The sequence below is a fragment of the Stomoxys calcitrans genome, chromosome 4, assembly GCF_963082655.1.
Source record: "Stomoxys calcitrans chromosome 4, idStoCalc2.1, whole genome shotgun sequence".
NCBI classification, from domain to species: domain Eukaryota; kingdom Metazoa; phylum Arthropoda; class Insecta; order Diptera; family Muscidae; genus Stomoxys; species Stomoxys calcitrans.
In genome coordinates, this window is record NC_081555.1 from 181,957,631 (window position 1) to 181,975,481 (window position 17,851).

Consider the following 17,851-nt stretch of genomic DNA (forward strand, 5'->3'; position numbering starts at 1 on the left):
ATTAAGTTGGAAGATGGCTACATCGGACTATATCTTGATATAGCCCCCATATAGACCGATCCGCCGATTAAGGGTCTTAGGCCAATAAAAGCCACATTTATTATCCGATTTTGCTGAAATTTTGGACAGTGAGTTGGGTTAGCCCTTTCGACATTCCTCGTCAATTTGGCTCAGATCGGTCCAGATTTGGATATAGCTGCCTTATATACCGATCCTCCGACTTAGGATCTTACGCCCATAAAAGCCACATCTATTATCCGATTTTGTTGAAATTTGAGACAGTGAGTTGTGTTAAGGCCTTCGACATCCTTAGTTAATTTGCCCCGGATCGGTCCAGATTTGGTTATAGCTGCCATGTAGGCTGATCCTCCAATTTAGGGTCTTAGGCCCATAAAAGTCACATTTATTATCCGATTGTGCTGAAATTTGGGACAGTGAGTTGTGTTAGACTCTTCCATATCCTTCTTCAATTTGGCCCTGATCGTTCCAGTTTTCGATATAGCTGCCATATATACCGATCTCTCGATTTCAGGCTTTGGGCCAATAAAAGGCGTATTTATTGTCCGATGTCGCCGAAATTTGGGGCAGTAAGTTATGTTAAGAACCTTGACAAATTTCTGCAATATGCCACAGATCGGTCCAGATTTGGATATAGCTGGCATATAGACCGATCCCTTGATCTAAAGTTTTGGGCCCTTAAAAGTCGCACTTATTGTCCTATTCAATTTTGTACAACCAAATATTGGCCTTTTCGTCAGATATATCCAATTATAAACCGATATGAAACATATTAAGGTCGGATATCGTGAGGCTCAGAAAAACTCACTTTATCAAATTTGAGCGAAATTGGGTAATGAACAGAGCTTTTATTGGCTTCAAATCCTTTATCGGCAGATCGGTCTATACGGCAGCTATATCTAAATATATTCCGATCTAAACCATATTTAAGTCAGTTGTCGGGAAGCCTTGAACTACTCACTGTTTTAAATTTCAGCAAAATCGGATGAAAAATTATGGGAATTATACCATTTATCGGAAAATCGGCATATATAGCAGCTATATCCAATTATGATCTGATTTGGCCCGTTGAAGAACTTAACCAGCGTGCATCAAAAAGACGTATCTGTGCCAAATTTCATAAGCTCCCAACAGTACATTTGATTCGTGCAGGATAATATGAAATTCAAACAAGATATGGTCTGGTTTGGACCACAATTAAATTATATGTTGGAGACCTGTGTAAAATGTCAGCCAATTCGAATAGGAATTGCGCTCTTTGGGGGCTCACGAAGTAAAATAGAGAGATCGATTTATATGGGTGCTGTATCGGGCTATAGACCGAATCAGACCATAATAAACACGTATGTTGATGGACATGGGAGGATCCGTCGTACAAAATTTCAGGCAAATCGGATAATAATTGCAACCTCTAGACCCAAGACCCAAGATCGGTTTATATGGCAGCTATATCAAAATATGGACCGATATGGCCTATTTACAATACCAACCGACCTAACCTAATAAGAAGTATTTGTGCAAAATTTCAAGCGGCTAGCTTTACTCCTTCGGAAGATAGCGTGCTTTCGACAGACAGACGGACGGAAAGACGAACGGACATGGCAATATCGACATAAAATGTCGCGACGATCAAGAATATAAATACTTTATGGGGTCTCAGACAAATATTTCGAGTAGTTACAAACAGAATGACGAAATTAGTATACCCCCCATCCTATGGTGGAGGGTATAAAAATGAAAGGTTGTTGTTATTGTTATAGCCACATTTGTATGTGGAGGTAGCGATCCTCCTCAAGCTCCATAAGTGAGCAAGCTCGTTCCGGTCCCTAGGACTGAACGCAGCAGAAACATTGTGGCCATTGGCTATTTAAAGACACAAATAACTCGCCTTGTTATGTCGAGTACAATAGGCAGTTAGTATTTAAGCAAGAACCGGTGTCGCCCAGCCTCACACTAAGACTCAGACTTGTGCCCGGTACATCCTAGCTGAGATTGTCGTAACGACGATGAGCACAACACTAATCAGAGCTCAGAGTTCCAACCCGTGTGGTGCTCGTAGTCTACCCGTGTTGGGAGAATGATAGGACTTTGACATTAGTGTATAAATCTGATATTAATATTAGGGATCAAACTCCTTCAACAGGATATGTATATTGCGATACTAAGTGAATCGGAGGTCAACGTAGCGCAGAGGTTAGCATGGCGCTGAACGCCTGGGTTCAAATCCTTGCTAAGACCATCAAAAAATTTTCAGCGGTGGTTATCCCCTCCTAATGCTGGCAACATTTGTGAAGTACCATGCCATGTAAAAACTTCTTCTCAAAAGTGGTGTCGCACTGCGTCACGCCGTTCCCACTCGGCTGTAAAAAGAAGGTTCCTTATCATTGAGCTTAAACTTGAATCGGACTGCACTCATTGATATGTAAGAAGTTTGCCCCTTTTCCTAAGTGGATTGTTCATGGGCAAATTTGCGTTTGATATTAAGTGAATAAAAGGTCTTTGAGAAGTGTCTGAGGAACCTACATCCAATGAACTTCAACTTATGGAAGAACAAGTTTTTGAATCATCCAATCGATTGTCGATGTGTGAATGCGTCTTCTGATGAGTTTCACAATACATCCCTGGCATTTGTTATGTAAACACCCCTCGTAAGTGTGGACACTACATCATTTTACAATTGGAATAAAATCCTTTTAATTATAAATGAATTTTTAAACAATCCATTGAGCGTTATAGTTAACAGACCTTTATATGCCATGTATGTTTATGGTTTTATGTATGGTTCACTTTTATGTTTTTTGGTTTTGTTTTTGGCAAAATTAAAATTAATTCGAAATTTATACAAACTACTGCCACAGCAATTTAGTTCACTTAAATCACCGTCATGGTGTGATTCGGGAGCAATTTTTATAGACATATTCAAAATAAATGTCCGTTTTTTTGTACACCTTAATTTATGGGAATTGTTTTTCGGTTTAAACATAATCGAATCAACGATTAATTAAGTTTATATGTGGTCAAATATAATGGCGGAAATATTGTGAATGCTGATTGTGAACAAATGTCAGAGGAGACGGAGGGGGACAGCTGGCACAATTACATATTGTCTGGTACTTATTTACGGTTGTAAATTCATTTCGGGTCAAAATTAAATAAATCTATACAGGCGACTATTATATACACAATGGCGGTCGAACCGAACTAAAAGAACAATCATTTAAATGTGTATGGGAGAAAAAAAGAAATTACCAATTAACTACGTATTTATACTTTAGAAGAAATAAAAAAACAGCAAGAATTATAGCTCAGGACTTTATTAATTTTGTATACTGAAAACATACAATTGCTCTTTGCCCATCGCCTTTCGAGGAAAAGAGGCTAAGAGGAAAATTAAAGTCGAATTATTACTGTTATTGGGTTAGTGTGGTTTCGAAAAAGGCTTGTATTGTATTTGGCTTGTATTTAACATTGAGATTTAAAGTTGACAGTTGATGGCATATCACTAGCCGAAATTTCAGTGACCTTAAATAAGTAGTTGTGTTTCTTTGGGCCAAAAGAATCATTTCGGAAATTGGGTTATTCTAAAAACGTTGGATATCCAACACCTCGGGTATGCCTTATGCCCCATCGCATTTATATCGAAATATCCGATTTGGACCAAATACTAACGAGTACAAGTCATTGTTCTATTGTGTATAACAAAATATTGGTCTTTTTAGTAGCTATATCTAAAAGTAAATCGATCTGAACCATATGCCGAAAAGCATAACACAACTCTCTGTCCCCAATTTCGGCGAAATCGGATAATAAAAGTTGCTTTTTATGGGCCTAAGACCCTAAATCGACAGATCGGTCTATATGGCAGCTATATCGAAATCTGGACTGATCTGCGCCAAACTGATAAAGGATATCGGAGGGCCTAACACAACTCACTGTCCCAAATCTCAGCAAAATTGGATAATAAATGTGGCTTTTATAGGCCTAAGACCCTTTATCGGAAGATCGGTCAATATCGCAGCTATATCCAAATCTGGACAGATCTTGGCCAAAATAACGAAGGATTTCGAAGGGCCCAATAAAACTCACTGTCCTAAATTTCAGCAAAATCGGATAATAAATGTTGATTATATGGGCCTAAGACCCTTAATCGGAGGATCGGTCTTTTGGCAGCTATATCCAAATCTGGACCGATCTGTGCCATATTAACGAAGGATGACGAAGGGCCCAATACAACTCAGTGTCCCGATTTTCAGCGAAATTGGATAATAAATGTGGCTTTTATGGGATTAAGACCCTAAATCGGCGGATCGGTCTATATGGGGGCTATGTGCTCTCACCAAACTGGTGGATTGAGCGACTCCAATGTTCTAGCAGAAATGCCATGAGGTAGCCCGTACAGAGATTTCTACGGAACCCATACTGTTGGTCACTTAGAAGGCCAATAGACTCTAAATACCTCACTAGATAATGATTAACCTCGATCTCCATAAACATGGAGAAAGCGGGGCATATCGCAATGGGCCGGTAATTCGCAGGCTTGTTCGCCTCACTCTTCTTGGGTATTGGCTGAAAGTTCGCAACCTTTCAACGCGCCTGGAAGACTCCTGCACGGTAAAAAGCAAGCGTCGAATAACACTTGCACAAGACAAGTGTTGATATGCCGGGCCCGTGGATTAATTTACGTCTAGATTCTCAAGAACCCTTTTAACTCTACGAGTTCGAAAAAATATCTCAAGCATGACGTCAGATAAGTTTCGATTAAGGGGAGTGGTTGATTGCTATCCGGCAGGGAAGAGTTCCTGGTAAATATATCAGATAATAGGTTAACCTTATCAACCCGGTCAGTGAACGTTTTATCATCCTTAACTAGAATTGGGATAAATGAAGAACTACTCTTTACCCTATTCACGAACGACCAAAAGCTCTTATTTCCTCGTGTAGAAGCAAGACCCTTAGTGCGTAGGCGCTGTTCGTAAAGAAAATTTTCGCGCCTAAGTTCTTTGGCACACGAAGATCTTGCCTGCTTGCGCAGTAGTTCAGTATTGGAATTTTCATCAAAACGCCAGCTCCTGAATGCCGACTCTTTGGATCTGTGAGCATCTCCGCATGTCTGGTTAAACCAACTTTTGTCAACTGATTTAGCCGTTATAGTCTTAACTGGAATAAATGGCCTCATTCCATTTAAAATTATCTTTTCAATCATTTCAGCAGTAGCATTTATATCGTCATCTAGGAAATACAGTTTCCAATTTAAATCCAGAAAGAATCCATTGAACTCAGCCCAACAAAAAAAAAAAAATATTGACCGCTTCGGGACTGGGGTGGTCCCGATGGTGAAACAATGCAGTGACTGGATGCTGTGATTGGAGTTACCAAGAGGTGCAAGAGCATTAACTTCATACTTTTTAGGGTGAAGTCAAGAAAAGTTTAAGAGTATTATTTTGGTGCCCTTGAACACATGCGATATGTGTCGGTTCGTACACTAGTTTCTCCAAACCAGGAGTCGTATGGCTCAAATGGGAAAGCCAGGAGGAGTTGTGCACATTGAAATCCCCAGCTATAAAGATTTCACTGCCCGGAAAATCTTCTAAAATTAAATTTAACTCAAAGGGAGTTAAATTCTGGGTCAAGGTGTTGTTGTCTTTGGAACACTACATCATACACTACATCATACACTACATCATACACTACATCATACACGTACATATACCACGAGGCCTCCGTGCGAAATAAAAAGAAACAGAGTGTGGTATCCAGGCATATGAAAAACCTGTGGATCAGAATCCCCACGCACCTGGGTCTCACAAAGAGCTTGAATGTTAGGATGGTGAAAATGAATATGTGCAAGCACCGCAAAAACACTCGTATATTGGCCGAATGTATTTTTAAATCACCCATCATTTAGACAACTTGAACCGATTTGCCGACTTTATAACTTGAACTTCTGGGAGCCCAACTTTTATCCGATTTGGCTGTAAATTTGCACGATGACTTCTGCTATGGTCTTTTATATATACCATGTATGACCTTAAGTAATTAGTTCGTAATCTGATTTATGTCTGATGGCTTGATTAAACATCTTGAGCCTACACAGAAAATATATATTTTCCCAGCATGTAAAAAACCCCTTGGGATTTCATGTTATGACCTTCCATTATCGCATTTTGATTTCTGCCCATAAAGAGAAGCCGTGTAAAGAAATGGACAAATACGATCCATGGTGAAGGCTTTTAAAATTCGGCCAGGCGAACATGGCACGCCTTCCTTTTTGAATTTTATATCAATACACTTGGATTTTACTCAGATGAAGATGACGAAGTTTTTCCACAATTTAACTGCACATTATAAAATAAAATATGACCACATTTCTTCTGGTTCTTGCAATTTAAATCTTTTTTTATTGCTGTCGAAATTGTTGAAGATTTCCTCTACCTATACTGAGTCAAGTTTAAACTTAAGGAAGGTATTCTCTTACGACAATGGAAGCAAAAAAAACTGAAACACAACTGTCCCATATAGCTTTTGGTTTGGCAACAAATTGCATAAATCGCCTAAAAGCTTTAGTATGGACAAAAAAAAATTGAATTTTTACTACCTATCTTGCAATATAAGAGCACGTGAAGGCACATGCAGTTAAGGCCTTTGGCAATGGGCTGCTATGATGAAACGTGACAAGTTGCAAATCCTCGACGGATGCGATTTTGTGAATGGTGGCGTTAGCGCTTTTTATTTCCACCACCATAGGATAGGGGGTATGTTCGTTTAGTCATTCCGTTTGCAACAAATCGAAATATCCATTTCCGACGCTAGAAAGTATATATTTTTCGTATCGTTGTAAAATTTTAAGATGATTTAACCATGTCCGAGTGTCTGCCCGTCTGTCCGTTCGTCTGTCCGTTAACTCAATATCTCAAATTGAGATATTGAGTTAAAATTGAGCACAGATACGTCTTTTTGATGCACGCTGGTTAAGTTCTTCAACGGGCCAAATCGGACCATATTTGGATATAGCTGCCATATAGACCGATTTTCCGATAAAGGGTCTAATGCCCATAAAAGCTTTATTTGTTGCCCAATTTCGCTGAAATTTGAAACATTGAGTAGTTTAAGGCTTCCAGACAACTGACTCAAATATGGGTAAGATCGGACTATATTTAGATATTGCTACCATATAGACCGATCTCCCGATAAAAGGTCTGAAGGCCATAAAAGCTTTATTTATTACCCGATTTTTTTTTAAATTTGGAATTGTGCGCTGTTTTAAGCCTCTCAACATCTGACCTAAATATGGTTTGGATCGGACTATATTTAGATATAGCTGCCATACAGACCGATCTCCAGATAAAGGGTCTGATGCCCATAAAAGCTTTATTTTTCAATAGATTTCGCTGAAATTTAAAACAGTGGGTAGTTTTACACCTTCCAACATAGAACTCAAATATGGTTCTGATCGGACTATATTCAGATATAGCTGCAAAATTGACCGATCTCCCGATAAAGGGTCTGAAGCCCATTAAAGCTCTATTTATTACCCGATTTTGTTGAAATTTGAAACAGTGGGTAGTTTTAGGTCTCCCGTCGTCCATCCCCAATATGGTTCTGATCGGACTATATTTAGATATAGCTTCCATATAGAGCGATCTGCCGATAAAGGGTCTGAAGCCCATAAAATCTTTATGGGCTTTTTTTATTCGATTCCGCTGAATTGTGAAATACAAAATTCAACGGTGACTTGTATTTATTAGACCACTCAATTTCCGTGCCGAATTTGGGTGCATAAGTTATCCAATTTTCACCAGATTGTGGCGAAAGGGGGTTTACATATACACCCGAGGTGGTGGGTATCCAAAGTTCGGCCCGGGCGAACTTATTGCCTTTATATAACTACGGATATAGTATTGGAGTTATTTTCAAATAGGATGATTATAATATCCTAGGTGGTGGGTATCCAAAGTTCGGCACGGCCGAACTTACCGCACTTTTTATCTGTTTTTGATTCTCCTTCGATTTCATTTCTATGGATTGCACTTGCAATGGAGCACAAAGTTTACTTTGAGCACTGGGGTGATGTGGTGATGCATCAAAGGTAAATCAAACCGAAAAGGTCTTTTATATATTTCCGGGTAAAACATAATCCTACGGAATATTTAAGGATTATTTTTTTAGCATGACGACAATGTGAACGTTCTATTGTTGAAGGTCCACCTATATGGGAGGTTATGGGCGGCCAATAAAGTGATTCTTTATTTGCATTTTTATGGGACATACAATGTTGAAATGTCACCACTGTTAGAAGTCACCCACGGCTTGTCACCCCCTATAAGCCTCCTCCTCCTCCTCCTCCTCCTCCTCCTGCCTCCTTCTCTTATGACAGTGTGTAACTAGAAAATGCAATGATGGCAGTGTGGTGTGGTAAAGGCGATGGCAGTACTAATGTTGACTTGGTTTGCTGTTTCAATTGTCTTGCGTTCGTTGTTGTTGCTGCTACTGCTACTGATACTGCTGCCATGCCATATTTTATAACTGCTGAGCTTAGGGTCGTTAGACTTGTCAGACTCACACGGAGGGACTCGGGCACCCATACATGCATGCAAACAAGCTTTCACTCACAGATACAGTTGGTAGTTGGCAATGTGCACTTATGCCAGCTCACATGCTTCATTCATCCTTTTTCGCATTGAGGCCGAAGGCAGGAGACAGGAGGCGGCTGGCCTCTGTGCGAATGTGTGGGAATGTTTTGCAAGTGTTGAATGCCTGCATGTGGCATTCAAATGTCGCCATCCTGCTTCGAATTGCAAAACAAAGTGTCATTTTAGGTTTACTCAAAACACTCAAATGCTTGTTGTTGTATGAGAGAGTGTGAGTGTGTGCGTGTGTGTGTGCAAAAGTCTATGATTGTCCTTGCATGGCTATGCCATAAACAGAAATCTCCCCGTTTTGTCATTTTGACTACATATTCATGTGCTCACATTTGCATGTGCGTACGTTGGTTGGCCGCTGTTGCTGTTGCTGTTGCTTTTTCCCATACATCGTTTCGTTGTGAGTGTATGAGTGTGCCATGGACGATATTGGACTTTAGAGTTATGCCAGCATAAGCTGAAGTATTTAGCAATCTACGCTATACCCTGCGGTGGTAGATGTATTCCCTCCTAACCTCCCCCCGCCCTACACTCACCCTCTCTGCAATACAATTTGTTGGCCCCCTTGTCTCCTTATCGCCTTGTCCACACATTTAATATCACAACCATGCACATACTATTATTCGGCTTTTCATATTGTGGGATACTGCAATTTACATCTGGAAACCTGCAATGGCCGGTGGCTTTTTCGAACGACTTGGTAATAGTGGCTTAAATGTCTAATGATTTGGCATGTTCACATTTTCGAGTTGATACCCACCAGAAAATGGAGAGCAAGAGGGAGGCAAAAGAGGCTCTCATAAAAACCATGGCAACTTATAGGGGAAATATGAGTGTTTTGCCCTCCACCAAAGAATGAAGGTACACTAATTGGTTCAGTCCGTTTGCAACCCTCCGCAATGTTGGCGTTACACCTTATAAAGTATTCATATTCTGAATCGTCTGAATATTTTAGTCGATCTAGCCCTGCCCGTCCGACCGTCGTTCCAAATCACAAAAGAATTCAATCTTTAGATATTACTTAAATCCATCTCCCGATTCGACGCCTTGGGTTCTTATTCCTTTTAAGATTTAGCAATAATTTCGAAAAGTTCAATGTTTAAATATTATTCAAATCCACCCATCCTGAATCCTTAATCCTTTTAAGATTTAGCATGAATTTTGAATACCGGCTTCTATAACGACTTCTATGCTAATTTGAGTTCGTAGAAGAAGGAAGTGTTATCTAATTTAGACGATCCGGCTGTGTCCTTCCGTCCGTCTGTCGTTTCAGAGATCCGCTTGTGAAGCGATGACTTCACTGACCTCCTTCTTGCTTCCTTTCAGTAATAGCCTGGTCTTCTCACGATCTGGATGCCCCCATAGGATTTTCGCCGGCCTACCGACCGTTTCGCTGTTCCACAATGTTGCATACGCATTCGTCGCCCACTCCATTAATTCGGATTGCGTCGACCCGAAAGGCTTAGGATTAAAGTTTATTGACGGCAGTCCTCTGGCCTTCACCACCAAATCGTCTGCGCTTTCATTCCCAGTTACTCCGTTATGGCCCGGTACCCAGACGATGCGGATTTTCCCATCCCCAGAGAAGGCGTTAATCTCCTTCTTACACTGCAAGACTGTTCGTGACCTTACCATCCTGGTTGTGATTGCCCTTATGGCAATTTTACTGTCGGTATAGATGTTCACACTCGACATCCTAGCGTTAGCACCACACCACTTCACGCATTCCGTGATCGCCCGGATCTCTGCCTGCAGGACCATATTATGGTTAGGCAGTCTAAAACAGATCTCAGTCCTTGGGTTCTTAATGTAAACCCCCAGGCCCACTCTGTCCTCTAGCTTTGATCCATCTGTGTTACATGATCTTCCAGTTGGCAATACTAGGATTCCAGTATTGTGTCGCACCAGCAGTATGTCGCACTCGACTTCAAGGGTCATCTCTGGTATCCGATCGGAAACCTCTTAGTCTCCTTCCTGGTTTATTATCGTCGTCTCGACTATACCGCCATGGTATCAGGTGCTCCCATCCTCAATCTATTCTCCCATCGCCTTAAGTCTCTCAGCCGCAGTGGCTGCCTCACACTTAATCTGTATGTCAATGGGTCGGATATCTAGAATGGTGTCCAGTGCCCTAGTGGGTATGGTCCTCATCGCTCCGCCTATGCCAAGACAACATTTTCTCTGAACCTGTTGTATGGTCCTTATGTTGCAACTTTTCTCCTATAGCAGTCCACCAAACTACTGAGTCGTAAGTATGTATTGGTCTAATCACGCTCCTGTAGAGCCAGTGGACTATCCTCGGATTCAGGCCCCATGTCGAGCCTACGGTCCGCCTACATAGTGCCCAACACCTGTGAACCTTCTCAGTACGCTTCTGAATGTGACACTTCCAATTCAGTTTCCTATCCAAAATCACACCTAAGTATTTGACCTTGTCAGATATCGAAATCGTCTTATTGAGGAAATGTGGTGCGTCAAATTGACCCACCCTCGTCTTCCGCATAAACAGTCATATTTCAGCCTACTCTGGGTTAACATTGAGACCTTTGGGTCTAGCCCAGTCATATGCCAATTGCAAGACCCTTTGGACCATTCTGCATAGCTTGTTCGGATCCTTACCCCTTAGAAGTATTATAACATCGTCTGCATAGCAGACGGGTTCAAATCTCTCCTCAATCACCATCCTTAATAGGTCACTTATGATGATCACCCATAGGAGTGGCGATAAAATGCCACCCTGTGCCACTTTCTCCCTTATATTTATGCCATGAGACAGGCTCGCTGCGAAAATTTTGGCCAGACGAGGCGCCAGATAGTATTTCTGTAGTAACGCCGGAAATATTCCATCGGGTCCGGGTGACTTAAATTGTTTGAAGCTCCTCAAGCATTCCTTCACCATTAATTCCCTAATTATAAACCTTCGATCAACGTCACTATTCCAAGATTCCGGAGTCTCCGCTGTGAGTCCCTTCGTATGCTGCGGAAAATGGGTTTTCATCAAAAGCCTCAAAATGTCCTCCATGGTCTCTGCTCTCACTCCCATGTCATCTACTAAAGTTTCAGTTTGGACATGGTTACATAAGGGAGCTATATCCAAATCGAATTTGATTTTGTTCTAAATCAAGAGAGTTCTTTGGAACAAAACATTGACTTTTGCAAAGTTTTACGACAATCGGGCAACAAATGCGACCTGTACGTTCGTCACAAGAATACATGGACAGACAGACGGACATAGCTTAATTGAATCAAAAAGTGATTCTTAGGCGATCGGTATACTTATCAATGGGTCTAGCTCTTCTACTCCAAGCGTTATAAGCAAATGCAAAATGCCAGAATACCCTGTAACACAGTGAACATTCTATACAACATCGTGTCGCACAGTGTTCTTGCTTGCTTAAGTTCAGCATAGTTTTCAAGTCATTTTGCACAATGCGCAGGGGAATGCCATGGACTGTGTGTGCAAACAACAACTTCATACAATTATCATTAAGTTTACGACGAGTACACTTTTATCGCCAGCAACACTCCATGATTTCCTGTTGTTCTCGCTTTAGTGGTCTTTCATTGTTCTGGTCAAGACTACTGTGGAGTATGCTTTTGTGTGTATGTGCGAGAAAATGTAGCTGTGTTTGTGCCATTGGTAATTGTTTTGTCCTCAATGGCATGGAATTGAATCGGCTTCGGCTTCTTCTTCTTCTTGGGATTCTTAGATGGCATTTGTGTTTATTTTAGAAATGAACGGAAACCGGATGGAATAAAATTGAAACTAACACCACTTCCGCATTGGCCATTGCCGTTGTAGTGTGCATTTTTGCAGTAGCTTTGGTCCCTGGCTGCAGCACGAATATTGAAAATGATTGTTCTCTAACCGCAAAGGCCAAACTTTTTAGCATAAAATTTAAATATTCAAAACATTTTACAATGTGGTGCCAAGATGCTCATCCTGGTGCTAGGCCACATAACCACTGTTCCAATTCAAATTCTTATGCGGTGTTTATTTGGAGTCTCGCATAAATAGTAGACACCAAGTCTTGATGTCAAATTTAAGTTTGGCGCTTTCGCATTTTTTTTAAATCTTTTATGGTAACTACTGTCGTGTAGGGAGAAGTTCTGTACGCATAAGTAAAGAATAAAAATGTTTATACCCATCATCGAAGGATGGGGGTATATTCGTTTTTTCATTCCGTTTGCAAACACATTGAAATACCCATTTCCGACAAAAGTAAATAAATATATATTCTTGATCCTTGGAAAAATCTAAGACGAACTAGCCATGTCCGTCCGTCTGTCGGTCTGTTGATATCACCCTACAGGCTTTAGAAATGAAGATAATTAGCTTAAAATTTACCCAGATTTTTTTTGTCCATAGACAGGTTAAGTTTGAAAATGGGTTATATCGGACTACATCTTGATATAGCCTCCATATAGACGAATCTTTAGATTTAAAATTTTTACGATTTCGCTGAAATTTGCCACAATATTTTACGTAAGGCTTCTCGATATTTGTATTCAGTATGGTCAAGATCGGGCTATATTTGGATATGGCTGCCATATAGACTGATCTCCCGATTTAGGGTCTTGGACCCATAAATGGCGCACTTATTACCCGATTTCGGTGAAATTTCGTACAAGGACTTATGTTAGGCTTTCCGATATTTGTTCCATATATAGTTCAGATAGGTCTATATTTGGATATAGCTGCCTATATATCGATCTTCCGATTTAAAGACTTTAGCCTATAAAAGTATCATTTACTACCCGATTTCGCTGAAATTTTGCACAGTTGGCTGTATTAGGCCCTTCAACATCCTTGTTCAATATGGCCCCCATCAACCTATATTTCGACATAGCTGCCATATAGACCGATCTTCCGATCTAAAGTCTTGATCCCATAAAAGGTGAATTTTTCTATCCGATTTCGCTTAAATGTGACATAGTGACTTATGATAGGCTTTTCGACATCCGTGCTCTATATGATTCAGATCGGTCTATATTTGGGTATATCCCCGGATTAGGGCCTTGGGCCCATAAAAGGCGCATTTATTACCCGATTTCGCTGAAATTTTATACAAGGATCTATGATAGGCTTTCTGGCTTCCGTTCCCTATATGATTCAGATTGGTCTGTAGTTCAATATAGCTGCTATATATACCGATCTCCGATTTTAGTCCTTGGACCCATCAAAGAAGCGTTTATTTCCAGATTTTCCTGAAGTGTGACACACCCTATGACATACGCATTCAATATGACCCTCAACGGTCTATAGTTGGATGAAGCTATATATGGAGCTATCTCTCGTTTTGACGTCGTGGGTCCATAAAAGGAGCACTTATTATCCGATTTCACTGAAAATTTTACATAGTGACCTATGTTAGGCTTTTCGACATCCGTCCCCATATGGTTCAGATCGGTCTATATTTTGGTTTTAACACCTTGAACCGTGAATTGTATTTATTAGACCATTCGACCTCTGTGCCGAGTTTGGTCCAAATCGGATCATATTTAAATAAAGATACAATGGGTTCATAATTGATGCATTTTTCTGCGGATTATGACGAAAGGTGGTTAACATATATATCCGAGGTGGTGGGTATCCAAAGTTCGTCCCAGCCGAATTAATGCCTTTTTAATTGTTTAATTTAAAAACAAAAGTAGTGGACAGAGAAGAAATGAGTTAATGCTGTTAGATATCCATAACTTTGCAAAAATACCATATTAGTTTGTGGTGTTTTTGTTATGATATACAAAACGTCAAAGAAGAATTCGATAATAATAACAGTGATGAAAATATATAAAAAATGTTCGCACTAAACAGAATTTTCCCAACTCTACTAGAAGTAGGAATATAATTGAATTTTCTGGTCAAGCCTGACATGGTCCTATATATCGGCATGTTCCTATGTACATGGACAAGATCAGGGTGGTATTTATCTCTAAAACATTCAAATAAACCATAGCACGATTAAAGGTCCATTTGTGTTTTCGCCTTTACTCGAAACATTGGAAAAGATGTTAAAACTGAAGGTGAGAGAGGGAAGTAGGCGATCTATGGGGGGTGGAGCGAGATGGCTCTCAAATTGAAGTTGTTGATGGCGTTTATGAATATGGAGGGGCTATCAACAACGTGGTGATGGGGTCGGCAGTAGTCACACTGCTATGCGGCAGGTTTATCATCGCTGACTTGGGGAACGCCTCAACTGGGAATGCTCTGACCAAAGTCTTATTGGATCTCAACAAGGATGGCGTAAGAATTATTGGATATGCGGACTAAGTCATGCCAACGAAGGATGGAGCATATTTATTTTGTAATTTTAATTCTAACTGCTCGAAGCATTCATTTTCGACCTTAAATTTCTTAGACGATCTACCGTCGTCAGTCCATCTCTTCGAAGATGAGCTATACAGAAATATATATCTTGATAGAGGCCCCATATAGACCGATCTGCCGATTAAAGGACATGGGATCATGGTGGAAGCAGTTATTATCCTATTTCGCAGACATTTGGCACAGTTAGTTATGTTAGGTCCCTTGATATCCGTTTCCGGTATGTTTAGGTTAGGTTAAGTTAAGTTAGTTTAGGTGAGGTAAGGTTACGATTTAGTGGCAGTTACCACAGGTGCAGGAGAAGGAAGATGCCTTCTAGATCCTACCATTGAAACATCCAGATAGCTTTAAAAAACCCCACAACTTGCGAAAATGCTTACATACTCTAATTCAGACAAGTTTTCAAAGAAATGAGATCCTAAAGTGGAAATCTTTCCGAGAGCCAATGAGTAACACTCACGGCAGTTTTTCTTTAGCTTCGTTAGTCTCGCCACAGCCTTTGCAGAAGTGGTTACTTGCAACCTTCAGTCTGTCAGCATGTTTTCCGATCCGACAGTGACCTGGCCATGACGGACACAATGACTCAGACGTCTGTTCTTGCCAGCGATAGCAAAGCGTTAGATCTCATCAAATCTAGATTAGGCTACATGACTTTGGATTATTTATAAACCCAACTTTGTGGCCATCTGTCATTCGTTGCCATTCAGGCCTGAAGACTTAGCTCACATATCGCTAGACGCAGTTCTAGTTCTCCTGGAATATGTAAAGAAGTTCCTAGTCTCGCAAGGGTCTGTATAAAACTTTAGTTCTTCCCATTTCTAATTAACTCCAAAAATTTCTGTTCGTTAAAAACCATCACCAATGGTTTTGTCATTCAATTTACACCACCTACTAAGTAGTGGGAATTATAGGGTTTTTATACCCTCCTCCATAGGTTGGGGGTGTATTAATTTCGTCATTCTGTTCATAACTACTCGAAATATTCGTCTAAGACCCCATAAAGTATATATATTCTTGATCCTCTCGACGTTCTGAGTCGATCTAGCTATGTCCGTCCGTCCGTCTGTTTGTCGACAGCACGCTAACTTTCGAAGGAGTTAAGCTATCCGCTTGAAACTTTGCACAAATACATCTTATTAGTGTAGGTCGGTTAGGATTGTAAATGGGCCATATCGGTTCACGTTTTGATATAGCTGCCATATAAACCGATTTGGGATCTTCACATCTTGAGCCGCTAGAGGGCACAATTCTTTTCTGTTTGGCTGAAATTTTGCACCAGGTGTTTTATTATGACTTTCAACAACTGTGCTGAGTATGGTTGAAATCGGTCGATAACCTGATATAACTGTCATATAAACCTATCTGGGGTCTTGACATCTTGAACCAGTAGAGCGCGCAATTCTCATCCGATTTGGCTGAAATTTTGCATGAGGTGTTTTGTTATAACTTCCAGTAACTGTGCTAAGTATGGCGCAAATCGGTACACAACCTGATATAGCTGCCATATAAACCGATCGGGGGTCTTGACTTCTTGACCCTCTAGAGGGCGCAATTCCTATCCGATTAGGCTGAAATTTTGCACGACGTGTTTTGTTATGACTTCCAACAACTGTGTTAAGAATAGTTTAAATCGGTCCATAAGCTGATATAGCTGCCATATAAACCGATCTGGGGTCTTGACTTCTTGAACCAATAGAGCGCGGAATTCTCATCCGATTTGGCTGAAATTTTAAATGAGGTGTTTTGTTATAATTTCCAGTAACTGTGCTAAGAATGGCGCAAATCGGTACACAACCTGCTATAGCTGTCATATAAACCTTTCTGGGGTCTTGACTTTTTGAGCCTCTAGAGTGCGCAATTCCTATCCGATTTGGCTGAAGTTTTGCACGACGTGTTTTATTATGACTTCCGACAACTGTGTTAAGAATAGTTCAAATCGGTCCATAACCTGATATAGCTGCCATATAAACCGATCTGATGTCTTGACTTCTTGAGCCACTAGAGGGCGCAATTATTATCTGATTTAAGTGAAATTTTGTAAAGGGTGAAATCCTTATTCGATTTGGCTGAAATTTTGCACAATGTCTTCTACTGTAGTCTCCAACATTCATTCCATTATGGTCCGAATCGGACCATAACTTGGACCATAGCATAGCAGTTCTTTTCTTTCCTTTCCTTTGTTTGCCTAAAAAGAGACACGGGAAAAAAAACTCAACAAATGCGATCCATGGTGTAGGGTGTATAAGATTCGGCCCGGCCGAACTTAGCACGATTTCACTTGTTTATTGTTGCTTTGAACTGCCCCCGTTTTTCTTTAAATGATTATTTCCCCGTTTTTTTAATTATTTGCTAATTTTTCTTTCTTATTAAATTAGTGGCGATAGGAAATTTGCTGTCGACCATAGTGGGTTGAGGTTTTTTTTAAATCAAAGGCAACAGCAAATAAAAAATATAAAACATTGTGTCTTAATTTAAAAGTTTTTTAGTCCCCAACCAAAGTGTGTAGTTTCGCTATTAAGAGAAGATTTGTTTTTCTTGCCGCTGCGAAAAGGGGACCACTGCCGCAGCAATACGAGACGTTGCTCTGCTGTAGTGCTTTTAGATGTAAACTTGTTGTCACCGTTGTTGTTACTGTGGTTGCAAATAAGTTTTAATCTAACCAGGAACATGTATTTTGTATCTGGTCTGGTCTGGTGTGGTCCTTGGATGCACTACTTTTTAGTCCTGGTTTTTTATGCTGCTGCTCGTTGCTGTTGTTGTCGTTGTTGTTGCTCTTGCTATTAGTTTTTATTTCACTAAAGATCTCGAACAGTTTATTGCTGCTGCAGTTTCTGAGTAAGAAGAAGTCTTCAAGAAACTTGACTTGTTT